The sequence below is a fragment of the Globicephala melas genome, chromosome 1 (genome assembly GCF_963455315.2).
Source record: "Globicephala melas chromosome 1, mGloMel1.2, whole genome shotgun sequence".
Classification (NCBI taxonomy): domain Eukaryota; kingdom Metazoa; phylum Chordata; class Mammalia; order Artiodactyla; family Delphinidae; genus Globicephala; species Globicephala melas.
The window spans coordinates 122,043,724-122,059,189 of record NC_083314.1 but is presented as its reverse complement, the minus strand read 5'-3'; positions in this window follow the sequence as shown (position 1 = coordinate 122,059,189).

Below are 15,466 nucleotides of genomic sequence, written 5' to 3'. Positions count from 1 at the left end.
CCAGAATCCCTGCTACCCTCCAACCTAAGCAAGAAAACAAGGTAAATGCAAAATTTTTACTAAACTCCAAATTCTTCTAAATGAGCAAGACTGAATTGAAACTTTTAATAGTCTCTAGGCTACTTTTTAAAAATTTATTTTATTTTGTTTTTTAAATTGAAGTATAGTTAATTTACAATGTTGTGTTAGGTTCAAGTGTACAACAAAGTGATTCAATTATACATATATATATATTCTTTTTCAGATTCTTTACCATTAAAGATTATTACAAGATATTGAGTATAGTTCCCTGTACTATACAGTAGGTCCTTGTTGTTTACTTATTTTATATATAGTAGTGTGTATATGTTAATCCTAGGTTATCTTCCCCCCTCTGCCCCCACTATCCCCTTTGGCAACCATAAGTTTGTTTTCTATGTCTGTGAGTCTATTTATGTTTTGTAAATAAGTTCATTTGTGTCATTTTTCTTAAGATTCCACAAATAAGTGATATCATATGATATTTGTCTTTCTCTGTCTGATTTACTTCACTTAATATGATAATCTCTAGGTCCATCCATGTTGCTGCAAATGGCATGATTTCATTCTTTTTTATGGCTGAGTAGTAGTCCATTTTGTGTATGTACCCCATCTTCTTTATCCGTTCATCTGTTGATGGACATTTAGGTTGTCTAGGCTACTTCTTGAAGGAGAGACTCTTATCAGGAGCAATCAAATGAATGACTTCACAACAAAGTAACTGAAAATATAAACAAGAAATAAGAGGAGAGGAAGAATTGAGAGGGGGAAAAAAGAGGAGAAAGAGAGAAGGAGGATGGAAAGAGAAGAGAGTATTTGATGTATTGTGTACAGCAACATCTTAGAAACATCATTAGAAAATAGCTATTCCTTTTCCAGGAAGTTAAATTAAATTTCAATACATTTGGTTGTTCTTTTTCTACTCCACTGTAAGTTCCCTCTATTGTGATTCATCTTCTTCCAGAGTATTATCACACACCTAGCACATAGTAGCTGCTCAATTAATTGTGGAAGGGAGAGGGAATGGCAGGTTAATATTTGCTTTTTTATTTTAAAATTTAGTTTATTCTATTATTTTGAATAAATATTTCATTCACATGTGTTACAAACTGAATTGTATCCCCCCACCGCCCCAAATCCATATGTTGAAGACCTTACCCCCAGTGTGACTATGGATAGGGCCTTTAAGGAGATAATTAAGGTTATAAAGGTGGGGCCCTAATCCAATAGGACTGATGTCTTTATAAGAAGAGGAGGAGGTAGAGGACTGTAGTCACACTGGGGAAAGGCCATATGAAGACACAGCTAGAAGGCAGCTGTCTGCAAGCTAGGAAGAGGGGTCTCATCAGAAACCAATCCTGCCAGCACCTTTACTTGGACTTCTAGCCTCCAGAGCTGTGAGAAAATAAATTTCTGTTGTTTAATCCACCTGGTCTGTAGTATTATGTATGGCAGCCCAAACAGACTAATACAATATGGTTCAAAGATTGAAAGGTGAAACAAAAAAACTTCTACTCTTGCCTCTTCCTCAAATATCCTTCCCTGCCTTTAAAACAGTAAGCAGAATATTATTGAACAATTCTCTTATAGATTCATGAATCATATGTCTTTTAATTATACAGTGGGCACTAATGGGCTGTGGGTAGTGATGTCCTTATGATATCACAAGTTATACAGGGCTTTGAACACTTACCCTCTTTTATCCTTACCCTGTGGTAACTTTCAAATTTTTTTATGTTTAATAAAAGGTTAAAAAATAATTTCCTCTGTCAGGTTATCAGCAGTGACTGGAAAAGTTCATGTGCTTACCGGTAGCATTATCTGTTCCACTTATGGCTGATTACCAATTCTGCTAACATTGTTTATTAAATAGGAGTTAGTAAGAGCTCAGCAAGAGCTGAGTTTTTGTATGAGGAAACCACGCAGGCTTTGATCTCTCTTTTACCTTTCCAGAAGTCTTTTGTCTTTGTTGTCTAATTTCTGGCTATGTTCTGGTAGCTGGCGTTACAAGAGAAGTAACTTCCAATTAGCATTCTGTATTCATAACTGGCCATTCTCCTCTATGTTTTCACTCTAAAATTACTGGCTTTCCCAGGAGATGACACTGGTTTACCAGAGAGCTTAGTTATAGGCTTCGCAATTCTTGTCTTTGAGAATTTCCAAAAGTCCACCTCTTCTCAACCTATAAATTCCATCTTATTCCCAGATGCTGTGATAGTTATTACAGAAAACTAGTTAGAGCAATATATTAAAAATTAAACAAGGAGCCCCTTTACTTAGGTAAAAGCTTTTCCATTAGGCATGCATGTGATGCTCTCTGGAAAGGCTCTCAGTGGGTGGTATTTGGGTTGAAGGCTAGACTTTGAGAGCTCCTCTGACCCGCTGCCTGCCAAGCATTGTCACTACCACATATTAAAACAAGATAGAAGAAAACTGCTCTTTAATACTCTCTCCTAGTCTAGAAAGGGAGCAGCACCTTTCTTGCCCCTTAGTTTAGACTTACTCATACAATAAAATATGACTAGTTGTCCATTCTTAGTCCATTTAGGAGAACCAGCCAGGCCTGCATGTATCTTTAGTTATTGAGACACACGAGTCTGGAGTCTGATGAACACGAGTTCAAATCTTGATTCCAGCACTTACTGGCCAAATGACTGTATTCAAGTTTCTTAACGTCTCTAAATCTCATTTTCCTTATACGTAAAATAGGAATATTATTAGTAGCTACCTCATAGGGTTGATATGAGGGTTAAGTGAGATGATAGATGTGCAGGACTTTTTACTGTGCCTTGCAATGTAGGAAACACCCAATAGTTGTGTTTCATTAACCCCAGTGTCTGCGTCCAGCACAGATTCACCAGAGGTGAGCGACATTTTGGCACACAGACCAATTTAAGACATATTAAATATTTATGAGCCACTTCAAAAATGGAAACTTAAAATATATTTAAGCCCTCTGGAAAGAATGTATATCTATACAAATTAAATTACCTACTTTGTTTAATAGAAGAGTGACAACAAGAAAATGGCACTACTTATCCACAGAAATTTTGTTATCATGGCATTGCTCTCTAATCTTTCATCCTCAAATTAGCTCTTGGGCCAAAAGGGTCCCTTAGATCGTGGAATTCTGGAACACAATGCTAATAGCTGACATATAATTTGACTGACTAGAATGACCCATTTATTTGTCAACATCAATAAATCAATAAGTAGGACATGAAACCATACTACATACATTCAATATTATTGCTTCAATTCTCATCCTCTTCTCACAACATGAAGCATTTTACCTAACAAGATCTGTATCCTTCTTATTAAGATGAGTCTATAAGAAATGTCTTTAAAATGGTTGTCTAAGACCAGAATTGCACAAGAAACTTGTTAAAATGCAGATTTCTGAGGCAGGGCTGGTCCTGGGAATATGCAATATGAGGACCTCAAATAATGCCAAAGTTAGAGAATTGTTGCCCTAAAACATACAGAGGTTGACATTTCAAGCCTCCTTCTTAAGCTTTCTAGTTTGTTTGGTTTTTTTTGACACATTTTCCAAAAAAGGAATCAGTACAATGTAAAGCTAGAATGGTGAATTCAAACCCCAGGCTCCATCTGCTTCTGCTTTCAAAGTGGGATTCAATATATGGAGTAAGGTTTAGATCATTCTGATGTTTCTGCAGGAATCACTCTTCTGGAACTCCTGATTTTATCAAAGTTTTTGTGATTGTTAAATAGTCCTTCTGCATGGAAGGCAAATATCTTTCTTTAGTTAATTCTTTTTTCAAAAGTGGATTACAGTATGTTTTATCCTACTGTGGGCTTAAAAGAAAACTCATCTCAAACCTTTATCTAATGGAGTACTTTGTACTCTGAAACATAATGAAACATTTGGAACTTTCAAGAACAATCTAGAAATTTCAGGCTTGCAAAAATTTTTTAATACGCTAGGATCTGGATAAACAAATCCTTTTGTCTAGGCTGAGCTAAACCAGATAACTGTCCTAGTGCACTAATCCAGATTTGAAGTAATCTACGGCCCTGTCCCACTTCCATAACCAACAGTCTTGGAGAGGCACACACTACTTTGCCTCAGTAAAGCCATTTTTTCCCACCCTGGGGGGAAGCCATCCTCCTTGGCTATCACCTCAGTTGGTTCACTTATTTTTTAAGAAGTTAAATGATTTGGCTTCTATGTAACTGGAGGGGTTCAATTATCTTAAAAACCTCACTGGCTTCTTATCGGGTATCTTCAACAGTGACACACATGAGGAAAAAGAATACTTCTCTGAAGGTCCTCAAGAAGGTGGATCTCTCTTAAAATTACTCAGGCCTCAATACTCAACCTCTCAGCAAGGATAGGTGTCCTTCCTGTAAGAGGAAAAGTCAATATTCAGCAAATGTTTATTGAGTTAGAAACCTAGGTCTCAAGGAACAAGAATGAATAAGGTTTATGACTTTGCCTGAAGTCATGAGTGGTAGACAACACTTATTTTAGTGGCTGTGATACAACATGATGGCCCCATTAGTAGGTGTCGAGCAAGGAGCTGGAGGAGCCCCATGCAGGAAATGATTAGTCTACCTGAGAGGTGAGAACAGTGGTAAAGGCTCAAAGCAAGGGTTGGTTGGAGATGCTTTCCAATGTTTGAAGGCATCTTTCTTGTTTCACATTCTAGGTGGGAGGGGAATGAGTGGTGGGGAGAAAGGTCTACTTGTTCATTTTCCATCTTAGGTGGAGTATTTGACTTCTGGAGTTAAAAGCTGGCATTTCTGAAGTTTCATTTAAGATTAGTTTTATTGTTTCAATTGTCAATGATTTAAGATGTCCCAGGTGATCTCTTTTACACTTTGGTTAGACAGTGTGATGGTACTTCGATTGCTACTGCCAAATAGCTGAGCCACTTGCCAAATTTTGAAAAGCAGATCATCAATCCAAAGAGTGTGACATTGAATTTACATACAACGGAGAACTGCAAATGCAATTTTAGCACTAGACTTTTTATCTAAGCAGTTTGCCAGGACGCTTTGCATAAATCAATAGTTAAGATTATTTATAAAGTTCCCCAGTGATCTAATGATGCAACTTTTCTCGTTATTGATTATGCATAGACATCGGTAATCTATATACTGTCTAATCAAATTGTCCGGTTTATATACTGAGACCCCTAGAGAAACCCAGAAATTTTCAGAGAAGGGTTAATTACCTCTAGAAATGTTAGTTTTTTCACTTTCTTTCTCATGTCACCAAATAATTCCTTATGAACTCTATAAGGAGGTAATCTATGTGCTCTGTTAGGTCTTTTGTCCATAGTATCTTGTGACAAAATAATTCTGCTGGTTTTGCTCTGAATCATTTCTGTGAGCTTAACACAGACACAATTCCTTCCCCATCAGACTGAGGAATGCCCTAAAACTTCCTTAGTCACTCCAGGCTGCATTCTTTCAGGATAACACCAGTGTATATGTAACTGTTGCTTTCTCTAATTCTGGTTCATCACAGTGGTATATATAACAATGCCCACCTTTCAGGGAGTGCACTACAATTACAGCATTTAATGTACACTATTTATTTTGATCCTCAGGAAGAATATTATAATATATATTTACATAATGTATATCTGTAAAGAGCAATGTATATATTGCTCTTTACAGATGGTATTGGAACCACAGTGCAAGGGCAGTAACCCAAGGTTACTAAACAAGTGAGTAGTAAGATTAGGATTTTAACTAGTCTTTGGTTTCCAAAGCCTATTTTGATAAAACTCATAAAATAATTCTTTTGTTGAGCTAAGTCCCTTGCCTATTTATGTAGACCACTTTAAATTTATTAAGTTTACTAGTTAGAAATATTGTGATCGCTGGTGATAAAAACCCAACTCAAACTAGTTTAGTCAAAAATGGGAATCCATGTGGGTTCAGTTGTCTGCAGGAGAAAGCAGTGGTGCATCTGAGGATAGACACACTGGAGCCAGGGACTCTTGCTCTGCCAGACCTCTCCTTCTCTCCATCTCTTGCCTTTTATCTTTGCACACCAGATAACAAATGCTGGTTAGAATATAGCGAAAAGGGAGCCCTTGTACACTGTTGGTGAGAATGAAAGCTGGTACAGTCATAATGGAAAGCAGTATGAAGGTTCCTCAAGAAATTAAAAATAGAACTACTATATGATCCAGCAATCCAACTTCCAGGTTTATATCCACAGGAAATGAGACCATTAACTTAAAGGGATATCTGCACCCCCATGTTCACTGCAGCATTATTTACAATAACCAAGGTATGGAAACAACCTAAGTGGTAACAACAAATGAATGGATCAAGAAAATGTGATACACACACACAGAATATCATTCAACATTAAAAAAGAAGGAAATCCTGCCACTGCAACAACACGCATGAACCCAGAGGGCATTGCGCTAAGTGGCATAAGCCAACAGAGAAGGACAAATACTGCATGGTATCACTTACGTGTGGAACCTAAAAAAAAAAAAACAAAACAAGAAAAAACGGAAGTCCAACTCATAGAGTATAAAAGCAGCTGCCAGGGGCTGTGGGGTGAGGTTGGTGAAAAGTACAAACTTTCTGTTTTAAGATGAATAAGCCTTGAGTGTCTAGTGTATAACATGTCAATTGTAGTTGAAAACACTGTATTGTATAATTGAAATTTGCTAAGAGAATAGACCTTAAATGTTCTCACAAAAAAAGAAAAGAATAAATATGTGAGGTAATGAATGTGTTAAACAAATGCAAAATGACTTCCTCCACTTTGTGGGAAACAAAGCCTCTGGCAGTATCCTTGCCTGGTTTGGATCACATGCTCATCTTTAGACTCATCACTGGTGGGCAAAAGAATGGGGTCCTACCACAGGCAGCCGTCATTAGAACCTCTACGTTTATGAAGACAGGGGGAGAGAAGTTTCCAAAAAGAAGGGAGTTAGCATTCCCAGGAGGGTCGCATTGACCCCATACTGGGAGACTTCGCTGAGATGACTAAATGGAAATCTCCAGCCACCTTGTCCCTAATTTTATAAGGGGATGTCCTTGAATAATTTTTGACTTACATCTTCATAAGGATAGAAATGGCATTTACCATGCCCCTAATTTAAATCATAATTTCTGATTTTCTTATGCCCTAACCACATTTCCTTATGCTATATCTCACCTAGCACGATACCTAGCACCCAGCAGATGTTCAACCCTTATTCTTGAAAGTATAAATACATTTTACCCATTCTACCTTCATCCCACTGCTTCACTTGCAAAATAATGTATTTGACACTATTACCCCTCTAAAATAATATATTAAAGTGGTAAGAATTCTGTGGTTTTCCCCAAGAAAATAATAGTCGTAAACCTAGTTCTAACCCCAGCTCTGCAGCCTACTAAATGACTTCAACCTCCTGACATTGTGGATAAGATTGTATGTAACTGGAATAAAAGCCAAGGCAAGGATTCTCATAGAAAGAACTTTAATCCATCAAACAAAAGTAATAAAAAGCAATTCACATCTTTGTTAGAGACTCTTAGAAAATATATAAGGAGATCTAATTTGTAACTCTGACTACATATACTTAAAATTCTTTCTTCATTCCTCTTGTTCTTAATTTAAAAATATTTATTAAATGTCTCTTATGTGCCACGCATGCTTCTATAGTGGACAAGGTTTCAATGCCCCAAGGGCTTGTAAATCTTCCATCCCTCCCCTTGCACTCAGCTCTTAACCTCAAACAGACTGCCAAGTGCAGCCAGATGGGGCTCTTGGTTTCCATAGCCTCCCCCTCCCTTTCAAGGTCTTCTTTAATAGTGCGCTTTCAAAAAGGTTTTTTTCTAACAAGTACCTTGATCTTTAGATGCAAAATCTAGTGACCCAAAGGCAGCTCTTACCCTCCCTAGGACTTGGTGGGGATGGGGATGAAGAAAGAGCTGCTCTGCAAAGGATGGCTTTTCCTTAGTACATGGAACAAACTGTAAACACTGTAGCAGATAGTCATTATCTTTTCTGTTAATTGCATGACATTTTAAAAAGCATTTTTCTATGTTTCAGAAACTGAAGAAGGGGAAAGAAGAGGGGGGAAAAGACGGGGGAAAATCATAGAAAATATGAGAATGGCTGGCAGCTGAGGAAGTGAGAGAGAGAAGAGATTCCCTGCAACCTCTCTGCTTCCTGCCCTCTCGTCTCCCCAAGTGCCTTGTATGCCAGCCTTCCTCTTCCATAGGCAACTGTTGTGAAGGCTCCATGGTGTACTTTTCTCTTACCACTGTCTGCTATTGACAGCACAGAATTATGTTTTGAAAAGGTGTGTAGTGGGAGAAAAATGCAGAAAAATGATCGAATGCAAATGGAATCATAGGAATTAACCAGGAGAATGGCTTAAAATAATATTCCAGGTTTTGAGGTCATTGACTGTCTCCTTTAATCTGCTGGAGCCTAATCGAGTAACTTCACTTGGCTTTCCCAACCAGACATCTCTTCTCCAAATATACCAGAAGAAAGCAAACTGACAGCTTTCAAATGGCCAATTTTCATGTACATTGATGAAATCTATAGGCTTTATTTCTTGAAGCCCAAGAATATTTCTTTCTATATATGTATTTCAAAAATACTTTTGAATTCTTAAATGGAGTAAACTTGTATTTGAAAGAAATGCATGTTTAACTTGTTTCAGGGTGAAAAGCAGACCTGTCTTTGAGATGATGCTAAAGCACTGTGAGGCGACCACGTGTATTTTCAAATCAACTTTGAAGAATTCATGAAACCTGGAAAGGGTGTAATAACATACTGCCTATAGCTGAGCCTCACAAAACCTTATCAAAGGGTTAGAAGAAATTCATGTAAACTCACATGAACATCAGAAGTTTCCTCTTACTGGGAAACTTTTGCAGTTTTGGAAGTCCCTTATAATTTAAAGACCTGGGTTGCAGTTTAGCTAATAGGCATCTAAATCTGGCACTAGAAGCAGATGAGAAGATATTTCAGTATACCTGGCCAGAACCTCATCATTAGAATTTCTGAATACCTTCTTATTTTTCACAGTTGCCTCACTCAAACTGAGGCAGTCTTTTAAATTTATGTCTAAATTGGACTGGCATCTTCAGGTATATTGGCAGCATTTTAAAAGCCACTTATTTTAAAGAATATGTGAATTTGAAAAAAAAGCATAGTATATGCAAACTACTGGATCAGGAAAGTTCCCTGCAGAGTGTCTGGATGTGTTTTATCTATAGTATTTGGCAAATACCTAGCTGTCACTCAAAAAAGACAGCTAATGTTCAGGTTAATCTAAAATACCTACTTGAAGTCTGTTTTATTTTTTCCAAGTTGGTCTGGTAACTAAACAGTTTGTATTTCTGGGATGGGAGGGAGGGGAATGACGGAAGTGTTTCCAGTAATTTAATTCAATTCCATATACTTTAAAATTTACATTGAACATTAGAGAGCTCTTCAAGCAAATGAATCTTAGTATGCCATTTAACATTAGATTTAATGTACATAAGTCCCCAAATCAGTTTGATGCTAAACAGGACAATAGTCATTCTTAGTGTTAATCAACTCAGGCCTAGATTCATCTTTATTTTAAACCATGAATAACCAAATTACTGATGACTACCTTTGCTGATGGAAGCTATTGTCTTAGTCTATTTGGGCTGCTGAATACCAGAGACTAGGTGGCTTATAAACAACAGAAATTTATTTCTTACAGTTCTCGAGGTTAGGGAGTCCAAGATCAAGGTGCCAGCAGGTGAGATGTCTGGTGAGGGCCTGCTTTCTGGTTTGTACATGATGCCTTCTCTCTTTCTTCACGTGGTGCAAGGGGCTAGAGATCTCTCTGGCATTTCTTTTATAAGGGCACTAATCACCTCCCAAAGACCCACCCCCCATACCATCACATTGGGCATTACGTTTTCAATATATAAATTTTGGGGAGACACAGACATTAGACCATAGCAGCTGTGGATCAGAAGTCAACAGGATTTAGGGGTTTGAGGTAGGGTAGTTTTTTTTGGAGTTTGTAAAGATCTTTCATGGGGCTAAAGCAGAGCCAGAATTCACTTCCTTGGTATTTGAAATTTATCCTTAGTGTATAATGGAGGTTTAGGACAACTGACTCGACTGGATGATGTTGATTGCCTACCTGCATCTTTTCTTCTTCTCCCTTTTTATCAGAACTTTGATTTTGTTTGGGTATTTCCTCCTCCCGCATGTAATCATGTGTTTTGGGAGTAGCTCACCCCAAACCTGGCTCTAGGGGTGGGCCTGATTGGCCGAAATATAAGCCTCACTTCCTTTGTCAATATTTGCTTGAGTGATAGACATGTGACTCAGCTGTGGACAATGAAACCAGAGGAAAAGTCTGCTGGGTCAGGGTAGGAGAGGGGTTCTGAGGAGCATTCCTGAGAAAGAGTTATAAGAAGATATATTTCTCTGAATGTTATTGTATCTGGATGTGATGCCTGGAACAGCTGCAGCTGTTTTGCTACCATCCTGAGGATAATGTGATACTGAGAAAGGCACAGAGGAATTGGAAAGAACCTGGGTCTTTGATGACAATGGGTCTTTGATGACAATGATAAGCCACTGAATCAACTAACTACCTCTAGACTTCTTCCTTTGTGAGATAATAAATTTTCCTATTGTTATGCCATTGGGTTCCTTTTACTGCCAGACAAATGGACCATAACTGATAAAATTGTCCAAGGGGATTTGGAGCCTTGGTTGATTCAGTTGCTGAAATAGCTTTTCTAGTGCCAGAACTTAAAATGATGTAGGCTTTAACTATTCTATCAAAGATGAAAGCTGTATGAGACAGCTTAATTTGAGTATACGCCATTTTGAGCAAGAATCAAAGCTAGTCTCTGTGATCTGGGGTGATCCAATAAACTTCAGTGTCACTTATTAACTTGGGCTAAAAGCACCTCTATTTCTCAGGAATGCTTTCAAGAAAAATTAAATTACATAGTTTAAAATTACCTTTAGAAGAAAGATATGTCATGAATCCAAGTAATGATAGCCCTTTCTGACCTGTCTTTATATCTGCATAGGAACAAAGGCTTATCACATTTCCTCTCCTGAGCCTACAGGGTAATCATGCATGTGTGCTATTGTAATTTCAGTGGTAACAATGAAAAAAATATTTAAGGATGTTATAGAAAAAATCTTTTTAGGGATGTACTCCCCAGATCCATTTTAATTATACTCAGACCAAATATCCACACATATGTGACATATTAAACAATATAGAATTTCAGTGCTAGGCTTCTGACACACCAGTTGAGTACTCATTCTTTGATACCATGCAAAATCCATAGAATGTTTTTGAAGCAAGTTTGAAGAAGTTAAAATTCAGTTATTTTAAGAGGAGAAACATGCCATGCTTATGGATAGAAAGATTCAAATTGAAACATGCTAAATGTTCATGAGCAGGAGAATGAATGAGTATGTTGGAATATTATATATAGCAGTGAAAATTAAGAAATAGAATCTATATACATTCATATAAACAGATCACATATCTATAAAGGCATGGACAGAAAAAGCAGGCTGCAGAATGTAAACAATATGATTGTATTAATATAAAGTATAGAACCATATGAAATGAAACTATTCTTTAGGGATACATACATTTATATAGTAAGTATTTTAGAAACTTATGATGATGATAGTCACGGATAATTGTTACCTCTGTGTATTAGGAAAGGGAATGTGATTGGAGGGAAAGGCATATGGTACTTTAAGCTTTAAATTATATTGGAAATATTTTATTTCTTAAGTTGAATAATGAGTTCACGAGTCTTCACTCTATTATTTTTTACAACTTTTTGTCTGAAATTGCATAATATATTAAAAACAAAACAAAATAAAAATCTCAGTTTTCTCCCCAATGGGGGTGCTAACAAATTTCCTGATTATATGAAGATGAGATTCTCACCCTCAATCTAGAAGATTCTAGATTCCCCATTCATTGTAATATTTTCTAACTATACAGGGATGGAAGCTCCTTAGTACCTATATAAGAAAACTAGACAAACATGTGAGTTTAATCACATTATCTGGCTGATATATCATAATTTATTATTTTTCTTTTAATACATGTCTGTTACTAGACTAGACAGTACTCTAGCAGGAAGGTGATACTATGTGGATACTCCTCTCCTGGCAAGGTAATTAAAATCATCTTTATCTTTGGTTACTGTCAGTCCATTGTCCTACTGCATCTTGCAGTAACTTCTCTTTTAAACTGTATGCTGCATACCTCTCCTCCACAGCAGTTATATTTATATTTTTGTGTGTGATTATTTTGTCAAAGTCTGTTTTCCAGACAGGAACGCGAGCTCCAAAAAGGCAGAGATTATCAGTTTTGCTCACTATTACATTCCCAGAGCTTAGTAAATTGCCTGGCACAGAATAAGTCTTCAATATATACTGGCTGAATGGATTGAATAAAATAGAATTGCATCACTTTTTCTTTCTTACCATAGCCTGCTAACATCAAGACCTTCTCAAATTTTCCCCAGTGATATGAGAAAACTATCTTCCTTTTCATCAAATCCCTCTGCTTTGTTTTTCTTGAATATTCTTATCATTACTTGACTATTTTATTTTAGGTTTCCCCCAGCTAAAGCCTGATTTGGGTACAGACGATACTAGGAAATATTAGGAAAGAAATGGGAAGAGAAAGCAAAGAAGAAAAGCCAATGAGGGAGATTGGAACAAGATCCAGGACTGAGGAAAAGGGGCCTGGAAATTCATACCTTCAGCTGAAATGTCTGGACCTCATTTCTTGCTATAACCTGAAGGGGAGAATTGAGAGAGATGCTCACAATTAATCCAGTCAAGTCAGTTGGCCATTATCTCACTGCTCATGTAGGTTCTGGGGACATAGCATGGCATAGTAGTTGAGATCTATATTGTAGAGTCGGTAGCCAGATATTGTTTGACTCCTGCCTCTTCCGCTGCACCAACTGAGATGCTTTGGGTTGCAAGTAATGGAAAACCTGGCTCTGACAAGTGTGATGAGAAAAACAACTTCTGTTTTTCTGAGTTGCTACCTAGGCATTTTACGGTGTGATAACCCTGCTCATACCCAGAATCTGGACTTTTAGATAAGAATTTGAGTTTAGGATTTCCTATGTAAGTTCCCACTTTGCTCTTCCCAGGGCACCTTTTAAAATAAGCACTTAGTGTTAAGCCTGGGAAAAGTTAGTGACCTCTGTCCCAACTAACTTATAAGTAATAGGTGTTTGCTACCCTGCTGTCCATCTCCTGCTCACTCATGAGCTAGGGTGGAACTCTGCCCTTTCCTTGACTCACTGCACCCACCCCCTGCCCCCCTTGCCTCCTTTTGAGATCTGTAAGTAATAAATCTTGTGATTCTACTTTCTTTGTGAGGGTATATTGAAACTGACCTTTCAATCAAAACAACCCAGTAAGTTTCACTTTCACAAGGTGGGAGCTCAGATGTTGAGGGAGCTACCTGCTGACCCCGTGTGCGTGGCTTGTGCCCCCTCATTCAGCAGACCATAATCTGCATATTCTTAATTCAGTACAGCAGCTCCACTTCTAAACACAAGAAGATTAAACAATAAGAAAATGTACTGACATAACTGGAAATTCAAGGTAGGATGGCCTTCAGGGTTGACCTAATCCAGTGGCTCTGGCTCTTTTCTCCCCATATTTCCCCCCGTCAGGAAGTCAGTGTGTTTTCCTTCATCTGTTTGTTTTGTCACCAGGTTGGTATCCCCCTTGGTGACTGTGCATACACCAGCCTTTATCTTTTCTGAGAGAGCTCAGATTTTGTCAAGCGTTTGTTTTTCTATATATTCAGGGAAGTTTGACCCTCTAGAGCTTAAGGGGAATATTAATTAGTCAAACCAAACATGGTAATTCTAAGCTTGCATGAGATTGGTTTAGTCATGGGCATGTGATAAAACCATGGCCAATAAGAACTAACGAAGCTACCTGTGATACCCAGAATAGTGTCAGCCTTCATGAATAGTGTCAGCCTTCATGGGGAGACAAGTGCAAGTATCAAGTCAACATGCTAAGCATGGAGGAGAAGAATAGTGGAAAATCCCAGTATTTTTTTCTCTTAAGGATATTGCTTAGCCAAGAAATTAACTCAAAGTTCCCTATCTACCTATAGGCCCTCTGTTTGTGAAGCAACAAATTTTCCTAATTTGTAAGCCAGTCTTAGTTGAGTAACCCATTTGCTGCCAAAAATTGTCCTGATACCATGGCAAAAACCTCTTATAGTTCCAAGCATTGTGTCTGCAAATCACCATGTTCGGGGAAAGAGTGTGCATCTCTAACAACGGCTACCTCTTACAAGTGGGGAGACTCTTTTGCAGGAACCCCAAGTCAACCTCCCTTTGTGTCTCATTGGCCCAGATGGGATCATATTCCTATTTTTGAACAAATCCTCCTGTTCGAGGAAATGCCATGTGCTAATTGTTATAGGCCTGGAACAAATTACTATGTTGGCAGGATGGAATTATCTTAGACGCATCACAGCTTTTTCTGAAGTGAAGGCCAGAACACAGTGGAGTATTGTTAGAAAAAGGACAGTGAGAATGGTTGTTTGGTAGGCCAACAATACCTTTTCCAGAGACTACTGCAAACTGCATCTCTAAAATGGGGGTAATAATTGTACCATCTTCATGGGGTTGCTATATGCCTTAAAAGAAATAATACTCTGCCTGGCAGAGTAAAGTACTTGACAAGTGTTTGTTATTATTGTTGTTGATGATATTCAGAAATCCTAGCCCCTTGCCCAGTCCTTTGGCATATAGCTAGTACTCAAATAGCCCATATTCTTTTTTTTTTAAGTATTCTTTTTCATCATGGTTTATTACAGGATATCGAATATAGTTCCCTGTGTTATATAGTAGGACCTTGTTGTTTATCCATCCTATATATAATAGTTAGTGTCTGCTAATCCCACACTCCCAATGCATCCCTCCCCCACCCCCCACCCCCTTGGCAACCACAAGTCTGTTCTCTACACCTGTGAGTCTGTTTCTGTTTCATAGATAAGTTAATCTGTGTCATATTTTAGATTCCACATGTAAGTGATATCATATAGTATTTGTCTTTCATTTTCTGACTTACTTCACTTAGTATTATAATCTCTAGCTGCACCCATGTTGCTACAAATGGCATTATTTCGTTCTTTTTTATGGCTGAGTAGTATTCCATTGTATATATATACCACATCTTCTTCTTTTTTTTTTTTCCACATCTTCTTTATCCATTCATCTGTTGATAGACATTTTGGTTGCTTCCTTGTCCTGGTTATTGTAAATAGTGCTGCAGTGAACACTGGAGTGCATGTATCTTTTTGAATTATAGTTTTGTCCAGATATATACCCAGGAGTGGGATTGCTGGATCATATGGCAACTCTATTTTTAGTCTTTTGAGGAACCTCCATACTGTTTTCCATAGAGGCTGCACCAATTTAC